The sequence below is a fragment of the Cibotium barometz genome, chromosome 50 (genome assembly GCF_041138505.1).
Source record: "Cibotium barometz isolate CiBa-2024 chromosome 50, ASM4113850v1, whole genome shotgun sequence".
Lineage (NCBI taxonomy): Eukaryota > Viridiplantae > Streptophyta > Polypodiopsida > Cyatheales > Cibotiaceae > Cibotium > Cibotium barometz.
Genome location: NC_141095.1, coordinates 4,346,473 through 4,366,741, shown reverse-complemented (window position 1 = coordinate 4,366,741; position 20,269 = coordinate 4,346,473).

Genomic DNA, 20,269 nt, shown 5'->3' with positions numbered 1-20,269 from the left:
GGTCCGCCATTTGGTCTGAGCTACAGACGTTCCCAATTGAGGAAAAAGATAGCGCTCATACTGTTCTATAAAATCCTTCTTCACAGACTCGCTTGCGTCTTGAAGATGAGAAATCATCATGGATAAAACTAATTCCTGTTGCCAAGCCATGAAGGAGATTAAGAAGAAGGGAGATCGATGGAAGTAAGATTACTGTGAGCGACAGGTAAAAGTTACGACTTATATAAAGGAAGGAGTTAGCGTAACCTAGAAGCCAACGGTATCTTGCCACTGAAGTTTTACCGTCTTTCCATGATTTGGGTTTGGCACATATTTCTATGAAATACATTAAGAACTTTGAGATGAGGAGGTAAAAGAAGCTTGTAGGCTAAGTCATCTACTTTCATTGAATTCAGATATAAGGCTCACAATATCTGGGGGATAAGTTCTTATACTCCCCAAGAGATAAAGAACTTCTTTTGGGCCGTACTCGAATGAAAACCAAAACCTTGGAATCCAAAACACCGATTTTCACTTCTGAACTCATTGTTCTGAATCCTAAAAACAGCGTGACTCCTGAGAAGTATTCTAGGAAAGGGTCTTCCTTTTTTTAAACAGAATCTTTCTTTTATTTTTGGAGAGGGAAATTATAAGATCAAAAAGGGAGATTCTTACTCCTGTATACCTCGAAGGCTGGGGAGGAATCTTACATTAACATTCCTTCATCAGAGTATCTATGGCATCATTGGTAACTAGAACGCTCACCACCTGTCCACACAGGGGCCTTTTCAATAGTTCCTAGCCCATAATACTCGACAATATAATCACTTATAAAAATCAAGATGGACTCTCGTTGAAGATCAGCAAGATCAACCAACAGATCCATATAAAGAGCCATGGACTCATCCATTGAAGACCAGTAAGGTCAATCAGCCAGATCCATGCCCGGTTTCACAAAACGACTCTTACTCCTTGTTCCAATATCTTCCTCGACGCACGCGTGGGTATCCTAGGCGACCCAGAGCCCGAGCACCGTATGGTCAACACCCTCTAGGATCCTTCGCAGGTGACCTAGCGCTTCACTCATAGGCCGCTTCCTTGGTCCCTCATCCACCGTACCGGAAGCTCACCATTTTAATCGAACCGAGGCTGGTCAAGACCTCGGTCGACCTTGCTACGCGAGACGTCCTCCATTGACTCTCCGTCAGCAGTTGCAACTTTATCAGTTAGGTCTCCACGACCTTAATCACAAGACGGTCAAAATGCTTCCCCAGCATTCTTGACATAAAACAGCCATTTACAAACAGTTTACAAATACAATTTCTATATTAACTCTCATTTTTCCACATTATCCCTCATTAATCCACATTACTTATTCCACATGCATGTATATGTGTACTAATCCAATCACATCATTTTCCATCTCTTCACTTCAGATTCCTTCACATCACATATCATATATTCACATCCATATCCACATCCATACATCCACATCCACATCCACATCCACATTCACATCCATACATCCACATCCACATCCACATTCACATCCATACATCCATATCCACATCCATACATCCACATCCACATTCACATCCATACATCCACATCCACATCCACATTCACATCCATACATCCACATCTACATGCTTACCTCCATTTTCACATCCTCATTTATACATCCACATCCCATATCCACATTCATACATACACATCCACATCCACATTCACATCTATACATCCACATCTACATGCTTACCTCCATTTTCACATCCTCATTTATACATCCACATTCATACATACACCTCCATATCCACATCCATACATCCACATCCACATGCATACATCTACTATCATGCCCTCATTCATACATCCACATCCACATACATGCATACATCTACTATCACGCCCTCATTCATACATCCACATCCACATACATACATACATCCACATCCACATTCCCATTCACATCTATACATCCACATCTACATCCACATACATACATACATCCACATCCACATTCCACATTCACATCTATACAACCACATCTACATCCACATTCACGTCTATACATCCACATTCACATACATCCACATCCACCTTCCCATTCACATCTATACATCCACATCTACATCCACATTCACATACATCCACATCCACCGTCCCATTCACATCTATACATCCACATCTACATCCACATACATACATACATCCACATCCACATTCCACATTCACATCTATACAGCCACATCTACATATATACATCCATTTTCACATCCTCATTCATACATCCACATTCACATACATACATCCACATCCGTATCTACATCCATACATCCACATCCACCTCTTCATTCACAATCACATCCATACATCCACATCTACATACATACATCCACATCTACATACATACATCCATACATCCACATCTACATACATACATCCATTTTCACATCCTCATTCATACATACACATCCACATACATACATACACATCCGTATCTACATCCATACATCCACATCCACATCAACATTCACATTCATACATATACATCTACATGTATACATCCACATCACATTCATACAACCATATTACATCCATTCTCGTCCTAACACATCCCATATACATCTTAACACATCCTAACTCATCTTAACACATTCTATCACATCTCATACACATCTTATCACATCTTTTTACATCTCATACACCTCTTATCACATCCTATCACTTTCCATACGCATCTTATCAAATCTTATCACATCTCATACACATCTTATCACATCTTTTTACATCTCCTACACCTCTTATCACATCCTATCACTTTTTATACGCATCTTATCAATTCTTATCACATCTCATACACCTCTTATCACCTCTTATCACATCTTATCACATTTCATATCTTTTTTTATATATAGAGAATTCTTATATTTGATATAAGATTTCTCTACACATTTATTTATACATAAATTCCATTTAAGGAGACTAACACTTTCGAAATTAAAATCAATCTTTTATGCATCTTCTTATGCATAAATTCAATTTGGTAAGAAATTACACTTTTAGAATAAAAGAATTTCTCTTATGCATCTAAGTTATGCATAAAATCCATTTATGAGGAAAATCACACTTTTAGTATAAAAAGAATATCTTTTATGCATACCTGTATGCATGAAATCCAATATGATAAAAGTAACACTTTTGATATAAAAAATTTTCCTTTATGCATACTTCTATGCATGAAAATTAAAAATGATAAAAGTAACACTTTTAATATAAAAAAATTATCCTTTATGCATACTTCTATGCATGAAAATTAAAATTTGATAAAAGTAACACTGTTATGTTAAAATAATAATCTTTTATGCATAGCTCTATGCATGAAAATCAATGATGCATAATATAAAAATAAATTTCTCTATGATTACAATGAATATCTTTCAATTAATCTAGGATGATAATTCCTAGAATATGGTAGGAAGTTCTCTTTTTATGCTTTGAATGAATTTATTTTATGCGTAATTTTTATAAAAATTTTGCCATAGCTCCGCTGCTATGAGACTGATAAATCTCAATTTTTCTAAGGGATAAAGCTTATCATTAAGGAAATAATTAGAATGGTCTCTAATTGGATCATCAATCCATAATGGATTGAATCATCAATATGCATAAACTAAAAGCATAGAAAAAAGCCATTAATTTGGCCTCAAGCAAAGCTTAATCTTGGATTAAGGAAAAGCTTTATGAAAAGCTTCATTTGGATTGAGAATGGGTCATGAGTATGACCATTTCTTGAGTGAGAGAGAGAAATTACATAAAAACCATTAGAATTTAAACATAAATGGAAATTAACTTCAATAGCATTTATTAAATTATGTAACTCTTCACTACTATTCACCAATTAACTTCAATAGCATTTAAAAAACCATACCAATTAAGCTTCTCAAGCTTGAGAGGGGTTGAGAAGAGAGAAACATTGAGAAATTGTAGAAAAGATCAATATTCACTAATTACCTTACAAATTGCTTGATTCTTTGTTCACGGTAGAGGCCCCCAACCAATCAATTGGTTAAGTATGTTGATGGAGCCACTAATGGGGATTGAAGAAAGAGGGAAGCTCCAAAAACTAGTGAATTATTAAATGAATTCACAGTTCTTGGCTTAGGTGGAGTAGAGTAACGATGCATAAACACTATATATTTTTCAACAAGGGGGAGGCTTCTATTTATAGGAAAAATTGAGCTCCTAACCAAACAAACTGATTCTAGAATTTTCTAAATCAGTTTGGTCAATTTTTGACCATTTTTAGGTCAGTTAAGCTAACTTTTTGGAACTAGACTTGAATGAGGAGAGAGGAGAGATGAAATATCTCAATTTTTATGAGTTTAAAACTCATTCAAGCATGTGAAATATGCACCTCCTTTAAAGAACTCCCCTTCCTTACATATGTGTCATAATAGAATCATTTTAATATTGCTCATAGTTTTTTTACTAATAAACCTTGTACATTTTCAACTCTTCATCTTATGTGAAATATGCACCTCCTTTAAAGAACTCCCCTTCCTTACATATGTGTCGTAATGGAATCATTTTAATATTGCTCATAGTTTTTTACTAATAAACCTTGTACATTTTCAACTCTTCATCTTATGTGAAATATGCACCTCCTTTAAAGAATTCCCCTTCCTTACATATGTATCATAATGGAATCATTTTAATATTGCTCATAGTTTTTTACTAATAAACCTTGTACATTTTCAACTCTTCAGCTTATGTGAGCATTTACTCATTTTTGGATACCCAAAATATCTCATATTTTTAATATTGCTCATAGTTTTTTACTAATAAACCTTGTACATTTTCAACTCTTCATCTTATGTGAGCATTTACTCATTTTTGGGTATCTTCTTTTACAAATTGGATTTATCTCCTCCCTACACATGGATTGATGCTATTGGCCCATAGGAACCTTAATTGGACCATAATCCAAAAATTTCTGAAAATCTAGACCCTTAGGCTAAGGTCCTTTATACCCATTTCCAATTAATTCCAATTGCACATTGGAAAGTTCTTTTTGAATTTCTGTTTCAGGGAAACTTATTTTAATAAGATGAGATAATTTTCTATCCAAAAATATTAAAATTCTGAATATTCTCTCTCTAGAATATTTTCTCTCTCTAGGTTAAAACAGTTAGGAACAAGTCTTTTATATTTCTGAAGAGGGATTGATAACAGGAGAAGATGCTGGACATTTTGAGAGGCTGGGGAGGAATCTTACAAGTTCATTGTGAATATGTCGCTTGGATGTGTTGGCTAGATATGGGATGACTGGGTGTAAACCCATGAGTACACCCTTGAAGAAAAATGTGAAGTTGAGGGATGATTTTGGTGGAGTTAGAGGATCTATCTATGTACAGGAAGATGGTTGACAGCCTTATTTACATGACTATTACATGTCCAGACTTGAGTTATGATGTGGGGCTAGTGAGTCAGTTTTTATGCAAAGCCCTAGGAAGCCTCATTTGGATGTAGTGATATGGATCATGCGTTATGGTAAAGACCACTGCACATTATGGTCTTCTTTATGAGCATGGTGAAGTCTTAAATGTATATGGCTACACAGATGCATATTGAGCAGGTAGCTCTTATGAGACAGGAGATCTACTAGTGGTTATAACTTTACATTTTGGAGTGCCATGGTGATTTCGAGTAGCAAGAAGCAACCCACTATTGCTTTATCCAGTACAAAGGTTGAGTACAGAGGAGCAGCCATAGCTGCATGTGAAGGAGTAAGGTTAAAGAACTCCTGGTGGGGGCTGATTTGGGTGAAGGCAAGGTTGTTATACACTATGACAACATGAGTAGCATGCAATTGGCCAATAATCTAATTTTTCATGCGCAGACCCAACATATAAAAGTCCACTATCATTTTGTCAGGGAGAAAGTGTTGGATGGGATAGTGGACTTGAAGTATGTGAAGACTGAAGAGAAGGTTGCCAACATATTTATGAAGCCACTTGTTGGGAGAGAGAAGTTTGAGTACTTCCGTATCATGTTGGGAGTACATGCAATGAGCTCGAGGGGAGTTTTGATAGCCCAAGCTCATCTTCATCTATGGATGTACATCATGAGCTTGAGAGGGGCTGTTAAGATTACAAGCTTGATGATATGTGCTGGCATGGTAGACATGATAATAAATGGCCGCATCCAGCTGGCCACAGTGTGTGGACATTAGATAGGGTTATTTGGTGTGTGAGCACAGTACATGTAGTGTGTGGTGTGTGTAGTCTTCTTCTATTATGCATTGTGTGGTGAGAGTGGATATGGTTTCCCTCTGTGGTTAGGGTTACATCAATCTATTAGGGTTTTCTCTGATGTGTGTGTTCTCTCTCTCATTATCTATTTTTTATCAGCCACCCCATAGCCAGGGACAGATTCAGGGGCACTGTCACCCATGTGATATGACCCATGTTTACCAGCAGCTCCACACAACCCACCATGCACGGTGTTGATCTCCAGAATATTGTGAAATGCAGAGAGGTCAACCTTGAAGTGACAAGCCCTTTTCTAATCTATATTTCTCATGTCCACAGCTATATAGGACTTGATTTTATTGCAATGGTCTAGGGAACAGACAAAATAGTTGCCTCATATTTTAGCACCATCAACAAGAGCTATAGGGAGGCAAGGCCGTAAAGGGAGGTAAACCCATTAGGAAATGATGCGGCTATCAATATGGTAAAAGTGGACCATGAGGCAAGGAAAGGACAAGAGTGCATAGGTGTCTACGACCATAATCCAGACATAAACAGGGACAAAACCCACCGATGAAGCCACATTGCGATGGATGATTTTGACATTGCGAGTCCCTAAAAGGCTAGACACAATCACCCGCTTCACTAGTAGAGGTAATCGCTCAACCAAAGTGTTAGCAAAAAAGCCAACGTATATAATTACACATGTCAACATATAGTAATTACATAACATTAAAAGACAACGGTATAAACAAGTAAATTAAGAACAGGTAATTGGCAAGCCATTAGTGACTGCATATATTACTGCTGCTTTGAATGAATGAATAAGCGAATACATAATAGTGCGCTTTGCGCCTTATGATGTTAATAGGTGTGGTACATACATTTAATTCTCATGGATTATTTGGTAGATAAGTAGTAAATAGCTAAGGATAAATCCATGGGTTAACATTTGGATAAGGGAGTGAGACAAGCAAGGGGACATTGGTTTCTCATGTAGTGTCAGGTTGTACCTGAAGCAATATGGATAAAGGACATTCAATATAAATCAGAATTTGATTACACAAAATATCTTGCTCTCTCTCATATAATTCAACATATATTTTGGTGGAACATGCTCATGTGTATGGATAGACAGCCCCGATCATGTTTTTGCTCATACCTTTTGCATCTGATGTGAAATTTAGAGTGAGGTTGTGGAGTTTGTGGGTCCACAAAATGTAGTTAAATTTGTTTTGGATGGTGAGAGTACCAACAAGGCAACATGGGCTTTACTGGAGCAAAGGTATCCACACATTACTACATGGAGTGCATGACATATTTCCTCAATAACATACTTAAAGACGTTGGAAAGTTGGATTGGGTGAAGACCACCATTGACACAAGAAAAGCGGTCATTTCTTTCATAACCCACCTTATTCTCTTTCATTATATCAAAAGTTTGCAAAGAAAGAGTGGTACTCTAATAACTGCCACTTTCTATCCAATTTCATGATGCTTTTCCATCTCTATCATGCGAGACTAGCCTTAAAGTAGATGGTGGCATGCCTTGATTGGGAGTAATAGACTACTCATAGATGAGCACTTGCGCAACTTTGCTATGCTACTATCAGATAGGATGAGTCTACACCCAAACCTCAAATGCCCGCACTTTAAACACTTCCACGCATACCTCTAATTCATACTTTGCACATGCTCTATGATGCACCCATGAATTCCTTTCCAACAGTCGCCCAACACTTGCACAAAGCCTCATATCCACGCTGACCATTGCACCACATACTAACTTCATGCATGTTGTTAAGCCTTCAAAGCTTACATAGGTTCCATACCCTGCACATGTCCTCCCCCATGCTAACGTCCACCCCACCAAACCTTTTGTGCCACTCTATGTTTGATATTCACCCTTTTGTGTTGACCTTGTTGTTGTGCACCCACAGTAGCTCCTTTAGGTCATGTTCAAGTAGCCCACCACTTGGCATGAAAGACCTTACACATTTCACATCCATTCACATCCATTCGTATCATTCCTACATCCATTCACATTATTCCTATATCCATTCACATCCGTGAAGAAGATTGCTTCATTAAAACCAAAAGACAACATCACTAAATAATACCTCCTTGTCCATCAAACAAACTTGTTGGTATCCTGGATGCACCAAAATGTACACAATACTTGTAAGCACAACCCTCACTTGAAAAAGGTAAGAAATGGGATTGTTATTCATGCACAAGCAGGTATGGCGCATGAAGAACAAATTCTTTTCCATCCTTTTTCAAAACTTGCCGCCTTGAGAAGAAGAGAAAATCAAAAACTTCCCGCTCAAAACAATTCGGATTTGGAGTGGTTGTGGTTGAGTCGGGAAGACAATGAGGGAGACAATGCAAGATGATGAGTTGCAGAGGGACGAAGTTTGGTTCAAGTTTGGTAAGAAAAGTTGGCTTGGTTTCATTCAAAAGTGTAATAAAGAAAGAGAGTGGTGACTTTTTTCAATAAAATAAGGCACCATAGTGGGAATAAAAAACTATACTTAAGAGGCATTGTTTTGAATTAAAAAACACCCTACATGTTAGTTAATGGAATAAAGAACTCAAAAATGATGCACCTTCCTCCAATATTATATGTGGGTTTATTGGCTTGCTTTGTCCACATCACTATCCCAAGGGATCTCTTACAGGGCCCCTTTTTGAGTCCACATTTTCCCTAATGGTACACACTATATGGGTTAGTACTCAACTATGCCAGTATCTAGTAATCCAAAATGGTTGTCACACAGAGCCTGTCATCCCATTGGCTGCATATCACCCATAATCTCACCAACCATGCCAGTGGTGTAGATGTAGAAGCTATCACCCAGGCGGTGTTAAAATTACAGCAATGTGATGAGCTATGGTGGATCAAATGCTAGAATCAATATCATTAACAAAGTGATTAGATGATAATTAAGACATGATTAGTGAGTAATTAACTAATAGCTTAATGTAGAAATGGATAATAAAAAACCAGCAAGTTCTCATTAGGCCAATGCCTCAATTTATAGAGTTTACATCCAAGCATCTAATCCCACTGATTTCTCCTTGATTCACTCCACCTCTTTTGCTTGATTCTCTCCACCTCTCCCAGAATATCTCCACACTTCCTAAATCTTCTCATGCTACCCTTTATTCTCTCCTAGTAGATTCTTCTCACCTTTTCACAAGTTCTCTCACATTTACAGATTCTCCTTTACAGCCTCTAGCCAAGGGCTTGTTCCCGCACACACCCTATTCACTTGTATATTTCAACACCTCCTCTCAAGTGAATACTCCTAGCACACCTGGACCCTATACCAAGTTTCCCTCTTACTTGATAGTCCGTGACCAGTGCCTAGCACACCTCCCCTCAAGTGAAAAATCTTAGCACACCTGGACCCTATGCCAAGTTTCCCTCTTACTTGATAGTCCGCGACCAGTGCCTCAAGTCCCTCAATGTTCCCCCCAAACTTCACACAGTACACTCTTCAAGATCGGAAGATTGTTCTTCAACAGCCCATGCGACAAAAACCAAGCGTGCCACGGGTTTCATATGATGGTCCAGAAGATGCAAAAAAAATTGATATTGCTAAGCCAGGAGAAGAGCCTCGCTATGTGTGGATTGCCACAGACTTGTCCTTAGATGAGGAGAAGTTATTAATTCAAACAATAAAGGAGTATCGCGATGTTTTTGCTTGGAGTTATAAAGACCTCAAAGGAGTTGATCCAAGCATATGTCAGCATACAATTCCACTGCGAGAGGATGCAAAGCCTTCCAAGCAACGTCCTTATACCTACAATGAGAATTTTACATGAAAGATAAAAGAAGAAATAGACAAGCTCTTAGAGGCAGAATTTATCTATGAGATTGAACACACTGAATGGGTCTCCCCTATTGTAGTGGTGCCCAAAAAAAATGGAAAACTTCGAGTATGTGTAAACCTCAAGAAGGTAAATGCAACTACGTACATGATCATTACCCACTTCCAATCACAGATCATGTTCTAGAACGAGTTGGAGCGAAAAAGGCATATAGTTTCTTCTTGGATGGATTCTCCGGTTACAATCAAGTGTCAATTGATCCAAAGGATCAACACAAGACAGCCTTTGCTACTGAAGATGGCATCTTTGCCTATCGTGTTATGCCATTTGGTCTAACAAATGCACCAGTAACCTTTCAGCTACGGTTAATGAGTCATGTATTCAAGGAGTACCTTAGACAATTTCTTGAGATCTTCATGGATGATTTATGTGTTCACTCACAAGAGCGTGATGATCATATAGAACACCTCAGAATTGTGTTTCAAAAGTGTCAAGTTTATCATATATGCTTAAATCTTGACAAGTGCAAATTCATGGTAAGACAAGGGAAAATTTTGGGCCGTATTGTTTCTCGCAATGGGATTTCAATAGATATGGATAAAATTGATGTCATTGTCTCATTACCTCGGCCTATCAACCCTAAAGGGGTACAAACATTCATGGGACATTGTGGCTATTATCGTCGATTCATCTACATGTACGCTGTCCTAGCCAGACCATTATATGCTCTTCTTGTAAAGTTTAATTGGACTGATGAGTGTGAGGAATCCTTTAAAAAGTTGAAGCAAGCATTAGTGACTGCACCCATCTTACGGGCACCAGATTGGAACCAAATCTTTCATGTCCATATTGATGCTTCAAACTTTGCAATTGGATGTATTTTGGCTCAATCAGGAGAACATAATAAGGATTTCCCAATCTCATATGCTAGTCGATAGTTGAACAATGCTGAGAAGAATTATACCACAACAGAAAGTGAAGGTTTGTCCATGATATATGCAGTGAAAAAGTTTCGCCATTACCTTTTGGCAAACAAATTCATATTTTTTGTGGACCACAAGCATTGCTATATTTGGTGAATAAGCCTTGTGCAACTGGAAGGATTGTGAGGTGGTTTATCATCCTTCTTGAGTTTGATTTTGAAGTGGCAGTCCGAAAAGGAACAACTCATCTTAGGGCAGATCATTTGTCTCGAATCACCTCTGGCGAAGCTCTTGTGGGTGTGGATGATGATATGTTAGATTCAACACTTTTCCTTGTAGAGACAGCTCCTAAATGGTCTGAATCCATCTTAGAAATTTTGACAAGTGGGCAGATACAACTAGCGAGTCCTAATGTGGACCTATGGTGACCATTCAAGTTAATCTCAAGCAGATTATATCGTCAGGGTAATGATGGAGTGTTGCGGCTTATACCTAACCCTGACCAATATGAGGAGATCTTGGAATGGGCACATGCGGGTATCTGTGGAATCCATGCATCAGCTACTACTTATGTGCGACGTATATCTCAGGATGGGCAATGGTGGCCTACCATGCATGCGGATGCTGAAAAATTTGTTCGTAACTGTGCTTCATGTCAAATTCAACAGCCAATTCATAATGTCACATTATTCCAAATTTCAACTACACCAAGTTGGAGTAAGTATATTGTGGACTATCTTCAGCATGGTCATACTGATCAAAAAATTCCTAAATATTGAAAGCATGCTATTGAAGTTGAAGCGGCAAACTATATGCTAATAGAGGGCCAACTCTAAAAGAGGGGCAAGGATGGCAACTTATGCATGTGTGTATGTGAAGCTGACTACTTGAAAATCTTAACTCATGCACATGCAGGTGTTGGGGGTGGACACTTTTCGGGCAATACCACAGCTAAGTTGATTAGGTGGTCTGGGATTTGGTGGCCAACCTTACAAATGGATGCTGAAGAATATGTAAAACGTTGTGATGATTGTCAAAGGACCAAACCTCCCATCACAAAGGACAATATGCCATTGCGGCCTATGTTAAGCACACGTGCTTTTGCAAAATGGGGTATTGATTTTGTCGGTCCCATTAAACCTCCAGCTCGTCACACGCATGCCGAATATATTATAGTCGCAACTGACTATTTGACCAAATGGGTAGAGGCAAAGGCTACAGTTAAAAATGATGCCAGAACCACAGCCAAGGTCTTGTATAAGTACGTGTTTACACGCTATGGCTTACCTATTGAAATCGTTAGTGATCAAGGTGTGTACTTTGTGAATGAGGTCATAGAGTTTTTGCTTCAAGAATTTATGGTAATACACAAGCGTTCTGCACCCTATCATCCCCAGACCAATGGACAAGCTGAGAGTACTAACAAGATTCTCTGCACAGCACTCACAAAGATTATTGAGGGACATAGGTCTGATTGGGAGAAAAAGTTGCACTCAGTTCTTTGGGCATATAGGACAGCCTATAAAACATCTGTGGGCACAACACCATTTGAGCTTGCTTTTGGGCTAGATGCAATTCTTCCCATTGAATTTCTTGTACCTACTCTACGAGTTGCTAAACAATTGGACTGGTCATGAGCTTTCACAATGCATTGATGAATTGAAAAATCTTGATGAGACCTGCTTATTGGCGGTAATGGGGATGTATGCCGAGAAGAGGAGACAAAAGCAATGGTATGATAGAAATGTAACAACTGGCTGATTCAAAAAAGGGGACCTTGTGCTCTTGTACACACTTAAGATGTTTGTGATTAATGAGCTTACTCTAAGTGGTGCAGTGCGTTTAGAGACACTAGAAGGTGAGCAAATGCCTAACTTCATTAATGGAAGTCGTCTCAAGAAATACAATGAACCATTAACTGAAGCCATGCTTTAACAAATGCATGCTGCACACACACGGAAAGAATCACATGACCTACTTAAATGTCAGGCTCAAGAGGAGGCTAAAGCTAGAGTTGCAAAAGCCAAGGAGCATCGCAAGGCTTCTATGTTGGCCTTACAGTTGGCTAATGATGAACAATATGTCGATCCTTTCAATATTCAAGTGTATCTTCATCTTCATGAGACTACCTACTTTGTCTCTGCCTTAATTGACTCTAGTGCAGATTATAATGTTCTCTCGTTTGACACATGGATAGCCTTGGGACAACCAACACTTGTGCACATTCCTATTGACTTACGAAGCTTCTCAGGTGAAGATAACCCTATAGAGGGAAAATGTGTCATTATGATGTCCATTCAGGATCACCAGATGTCAGTTCCCTTTTATGTGGCAAGTAAATCCAAGGCAGTGGTAGAGGCTATTCTCGGTCGATCATGGTTAAGTGCTACCAATTGTTCATTAGATTGGAAGAATAGATAATACAAATTGCAAATTGATTCTGATTGCATCTTGGGATCTGCTACTCCACGAGCTTTATCATGTCAAAAGGGTGGTGTTTCTACCTTACACAACCCACTTTCAAAATCTGCTCTTGAAGCTCCAACATAAATGATGTGGATAATCGATGAGTCCTCAAGTGAGGGCCATGGCTGGCATGTTCCAACTACTCTAGTCACTGCTCAAAGAAGGCCAGGCAAGGAGGAATTATCAATTTGGCTACCCAAAGATGCATACAAACTTGTACCATCTAGCCTAGTTGCTAAGCCTCCTAAAAAGCACATCTTTTCCAAGCCTAAACCTCACATTGTTACTCGTTGGGTCCCAAAGCATGTTCTTAAGGCACAAGGCTATTATGAGGGTGCAATAGCACTTTGGCTTCCCAAATGCCATGGTTTGCTAGGGGTAAAAGAGTGTATCAACAATAAGATTCCAAAAGCCACCCTTGGTTTTCCATATCAGTGGGTGCAAAGGAAATCAACACAACCTCTTCAAGATAAGATAGGTGGTTGTAATAGCACCTACAAATCTACTTGTGTTGACCTTCCCAAAACATGTATTGAATCACTAGTTGTCCCAATTTCTCCTTGTTACACAATTCCACCATCAACTTGTGTACCTAAGACAAATCTAACTTTACATGAGTCTCCTTTAAGCATAGATTCTAACACTTCAATGCCTCAATCCTCTTATCTTGCTCAAATTCCTCGACAATTGCTAACCTTCCCACCTCTTAAGAAGGACATACCCAAAACCAAAGGTAAGGCATTAACACTACAATTGAAGCTCTTTGGTAGATCAGTGTTTGAATAGTCTCACATTTACTAATGTGGTTCCTTATGCCTTTAGAGGATTTTCTTTTTGAGATGATCTTCTCTACAATGTTTTTGATTGGGATTGTAATGATGGATATGAGTGTATAAAGTTTGAAGTTTCTAAATTTCATTGTTCTACGCCCAGATACCTCCTGATGGATACTTGGTGAGATACATGTCCACCATGCATTGACCCTGATAGTACTCAACCTGAACATCGCGGGGGTTATAGTGCTTATCCTTTTCAAACTCATTCTAGGTACTTTTATGCTCCCTTAGGTGAAAATTGATGTGGGAATCACTTTGTCACTTTATTCTATCAACAGCATCACCCATTTCCACATTGTCAAGAGAGTGCACGACTCGTATTAGGAGAAGCTTCACACATTTGTTGGCTATGCCGCTCTTACTTTCGACGATATGGCACGGGCTTAATGAAACAAATTGTGGGAATTACACCCCAAGGCCATAACCTTCTTAATGTGAGAGTACCAGAGAGAGGACCAAATCAACGTAGATTACCTGAGGAGGTTCAAGCACAACAATGGAGGGATACATGCATAAATGACTTGCAACCACCTATCTTGCAACCACCTATCTTGCAAGCCCTCCTTCCCCAAGCCTCAACATGTCAATTTTGGATTACTATGAGTACCTATATTGAGCAGTTCCAAAATCAAACTTGTCTGCCATAACCTTCTTAATGTGAGAGTACCAGAGAGAGGACCAAATCAACGTAGATTACCTGAGGAGGTTCAAGCACAACAATGGAGGGATACATGCATAAATGACTTGCGCTATCTTGCAAGCCCTCCTTCCCCAAGCCTCAACATGTCAATTTTGGATTACTATGAGTACCTATATTGAGCAGTTCCAAAATCAAACTTGTCTGCTTAACCTTCCCATAGAACCAATGCCATATTTTAGCGAGGAAGCACTCCTTCCTCTACCACCTTCTCCAGAGGCAGGTTTTTGTACAGGGTTGTCCTTGCATCCTGAAGTGATTGATACCATCTTTCCAGCAGAAGTGTACACGGATCCACCACCAGTACAAGGGTAAGCTCATCGACTCCACAATAAGATCAACAAGCCAGGGCACTTTTCTCCCACTGGGTTTTTTCCCTCGGCTATATTTGGTGATTGGCACCAATAACAAATTTTATTCCTTTCTTTTCTTTTCTTGTTTGTTAATAAACATTTTGCAGAGATCTCAACTAAACAAGAGCATACAAACACGCCCCAATAGTCCACCTACTGTGCACACAAATTAGGAAGGGGGGAGACAAGCAATGCCTACAAAGAGCAAAGAGAAGCAATCTGTACAACATCAGCAATGCATCAATGCAAACACACAACATCAACGAGCACTACAATAGCAGGTGTATTCAAATCATAATCTTTTGTTCTTTATGTGCTTTTAACTTTTGGATATATTGATTGCATGTTCACACACAGTTGGCTGGTTTAAGTTTTAAATTAGTTGTTAAAATGTGGTGAGTGATTTCTAGATTCTTAGAGGACTTACTAGAAGGTATTTCTATTTGAAGATGGTGTAGGATATAAACCAACGGAGTATGCCAAGTTCTTATTCTCTCGAAGTATATTAGTTATCCCTAGTGGTAGCTACCTCTTAGGTATGGGCTAGGTGCTAGGATTAATAAAAAATTTACGAAAAATATGCCCTAAAAATATATATACAAGTGAATCGAGACATGACGTGTCTACAGCCATGTGGAATGCTTGGTAGGACCTAGGGTTGTCTTAGCACCTTGGGGCCGATGCCTTGGTTTCCATGGGGTGAACACTGACATCTAGATGATTAAGAAAAAACCTTCAAGGACTCTATTGCCTTGATAGATGCTAGTAGGACTCTGGGGTACATTATGGGTCCTCGAGACCGATGCCCTCATCTTCATGGGGTACTCCTTGTGTCAAAAAGAAAGAAAAGGGTCTGTCGCCCTTGAGATACTTAGCGGCCTTTAGATTCTCTTGGCGGAGGTCTCTTGGCCATTGCTTAGGTCTCATTGGGATGGAACCTTCCTCTTTATTCATCTTTTACACACACACCAAATGAAAAAAAAAAGTTATCCAATCACCATTGCTCATATTTAGGAGTAGGTTTTCCACTTAGGAATAACTTAAATACTTGTAGGACATTGAGACTGCGGTCATAACCTGCGGTGTACAAGCACACTTGCCTTTGCATAGTACTATCTACCACTTAGTCTCACTTTGACTAGTCTTTACTCACCTCTTTTAGCACTCTTTAAAACTCTAATCAGCCTTTCACTTGTATGCTCACGTGTGATGCTGGTTTTTTTTTCAGTAAAAGGCTTTACTTGTATCCATTGTTTTTTGCAGCTTTTGCTTCTACCGTGCTCGAGGACATGCGCAAAAAAGGAAGGGGGGAGTGTTGCGTGACGAGCTTATTTAGGGCTCTTGTAAAGAGTTCCAAGTCGTAGATGAGTGTGGGAGTGGGCTTAAGAATAATCCCACATGGGAAGTTTTGGGAGTTTTAGAGTTTTTGTATAAAAAGTGGCTCATTTGAGAGCTTATGGACACATTGGGCTAAACTCATGTTTGAGCTCTCTTGAGACTAGCTCTCCCTCTTTTTCCATAGAGGTGCAAGCTCTTCTCTCTCCCCATCTACATTATTGTATGAGCAATGTTCTTTTTTTTCAATGCAATGAGATGATGTTTGTCTCTCTTCTCATGTCTATTCTCTAGTGTGCATGTTTCTTTGTTGATAGCTTCAAGGTTTGTGTGCATGCTAGGGAAGTAAGTGCTTGAGAATGAAGTATGCTTTGAGCTTGTGTATGCATTAGCTTAGCTTTCTTCTTGTATTGGATGCATGAATGAGTGAGATGATGAGTGAATGAGTTATGGCAAGATTGAGCTTGTGTGTGTGTTAAGTCTATGTCAAGGTAGTAGTGTTCTTAGCATTCTCTCCATATGTGGATAAGCTTTTGTGCATCGGTATGGGTTGAATCCCTAGCTCCGAAAGGGATGCAGATCCCATTGGATTGAGCTACACGTGGATCATGCTACTCTTGCTACAAGTGAGAGAGTTTTCCGTCTCTCCAGCCTTACTTACAAAGGAAGTAGATTCAAGTGGAGATAAAGCAAAGGAAGAAGTTGGAGCCTCATGTCTTTCTAGACAGAAGAGAACCTACCCTCCTATAGTTATCTCTTTATCCAACTAGTTGTAAACATAACTAGGGTCTAGCATCTAGCATCATAAATGGCATTGTTAACCTAACTGGAGTAAGACCTACAGGCACTAGCATGGTCATCATACCCATCATTGTAAACATTAACTAGGACTAGCATTGTCATCAACTATACCCATCATGGATGTTTTGTTGAGGGAGGGTGTTGGATTAGATACAACAAAATATCCTATATGACATTAGGGGACGAGGGACTAAGGTTCAAAACTATTTTTCCATGTAAATGCACAAGTAGATGAGTGAAATGTCAAATCCGATGAGTTATGGAGAAATGGAGATATTCTAGGCTTTATGGAGAAGGTTTAGGAGCAGATGTAGGAGATGCTTCCTCAAATCAGGCCCACACATTATCTTGATGAATCTATGTAAACTTGAATCCTACCTAAGAGGAAAGCTGGTCAATACAAAGTGTGCATGATTTTTCTAATCACTCTTGTGATTAAGTTAATCCATGTTTTAATATCTCTAGCTTAAGCTCATCATTATGCTTAATCATGTTGCTCCTTGATCACTCTAAGCCTCCATGATGTTATCACACGGTGTCAGATCCAGGGAGGGCATGTTGGGATGTTGTTAGTGAAGCTATTTGACTTGTCGATTCCTCTTAATGGAGTTGAACGAAGGCCGAATACATGTATGACTAAGAAGGCTAAATCGTGCTGCTGGTTTTCCCGAAGTAATCATGCATGCAAGCATATGCTGGAGTAGTCAGGTGACATCTCTTTGAGAGAAGAAGACAAGGCCTTTAAGGTAAGTGTTATTAGAGCCTCTCGGTACCCTACATCTTGGCCATTGAGGGAGAGTGTTGGAAGTTCATGGCCTAGCCATCTACATACCACATACATAGTGCCAAGGATAATGAGGTCATACATAAATAATATAAGACTAGGGCCATTACTGTTCCTCCTCCTCCAATTTTTGTGGCTTGTAAGGGAATACAGTGGTGGAGGTTAAGCATACAATTTCATGAACACTACTGGGATGGGTGATCTGCGTTTCAACATGCATAAAGAAATGCATAGAGTGATACATAGAGCTATGCATGCATACATAGAGCCTTGTTTCTCTATGTATACATAATAGCACAATGTATGCATACATAGCATACATTCGTAGAGCTCAATGCACAAAGAAATGCACAGAGATATACATGCATGCATGGAGACTTGTAGTTCTATGTATACATGCGTGCATAGAGCTACAAGATCTATTTCTCTAAACATGTATGCATAGAAATTTATGCATTGCTTTATGTGTTTCTCTACGCATAGAGATTTATGCATGAGATCTATGCATACATAGAGAGTTAGATGCATAAATAGAGAATTAGATGCATACATAGAGCTATGCATGTGCACATAGAGTTACAAGGTTCTACCTATGCATGCATAGCTCTAGTATAGCTTTATGGATTTCTCTATGCATTGCTTTATACTTTCCTCTATGCATAGAGCTTTATGCATGAGCTCTATGCATATAGAGCTCTATATGTACATATTTAAAGAAATGCATAGAGCTCTATGCATACATAGAGCAATGCATAGATCATGTCACATGCATAGAGAAATTTGCATGAAATTACTAAAAAGGAATAGAGCTCTCTACCACCTGCACCTGCAAGGGTGTACCTACTAAGATAATGTTAAAAAGATTAAGGTTTAAGACCTGACCTCAAGTACATCAAGTTACTAAAAAGAAATAGAGCTCCCTTGCACACGTGAGGGTGTAATTATTAAAAAGAATGCCAAAAAGATTAGGGTTTAAGACATGACCTCAAGTTTTTGAGAAGGTGTTAGGTCCAAAGAAGATAACACCTACAAAACAAGAGCACATGCATTGGAGAGATCTAAACATACATTAGAGAGCATGTATAATAAGAAAAAATAACCTTACCTCTTCTATGCTGCTACGCTGCAGTTATTAATTGAGGAAAAAGAAAAGAGAAGCCATCCCCTATCAAAAGATTAGAGAGCCTATACACAAAACCAAAATAAATAACGTTAGTAAACAATTAAAACCATAGAAACAAGATTAGAGAGCCTACACATAAAACCAAAATAAATAACGTTAATAAAATATAAAAAACCATAGAAACAAGAGTAGAGAGCCCTAAAAATAAAAACCAAAATAAACAATGTTCGTTAAAAATAAAAAGCAAAGAAATAATGCATTTAATAAAGGTTAACTACTTCCCTATTGAGAAAAAGGTCATTCTAAGAAGAGCAATCAACTAAGGTGAGTCTATGGTTACCTATCTCTTGTTATTATTTAATTTCTTTCATTTAATGATGATCTTAAACCCTAATAAAGAGTAGATAACCCTAGTGCTTAGGGTTTAGCATAGAGATATGCATAAATCAAGATTTGGTATAGATAAGGGTCTCCACGAATTAGAGTGTAGCATAGATTAGGGTCTATCATAGATTAGGTTTTAACATTAGGTTTTAGTAGCAATAGATTAGGATTTAACAATTATCAAAAAGGGAGTTTAGCATAGATTAGGGCTTAGTATAATGTAGATTAACTTTCTTCTTCTCAATCCCTCTCAAGCTTGAGAAGCTTTCTAAATGATTGTTTTAATTCAAATCAAGCTTTCTCTTAAAGTATTAATGTTTAATTAAGAGAAAGTTAATCTTTATGCTTATTTGTAATGCTTTCTTTAAGTGAATCTGTCTCTCTAAAAGAATAGCCATCTTTATGGCTAAATCCCTTGAAAAAGGATGCTTCTCAATGATAGTCTCTTAATTCAAAGCTAAACTCTAGGCTTGATAAGCTAGAGATTATGAAAATGA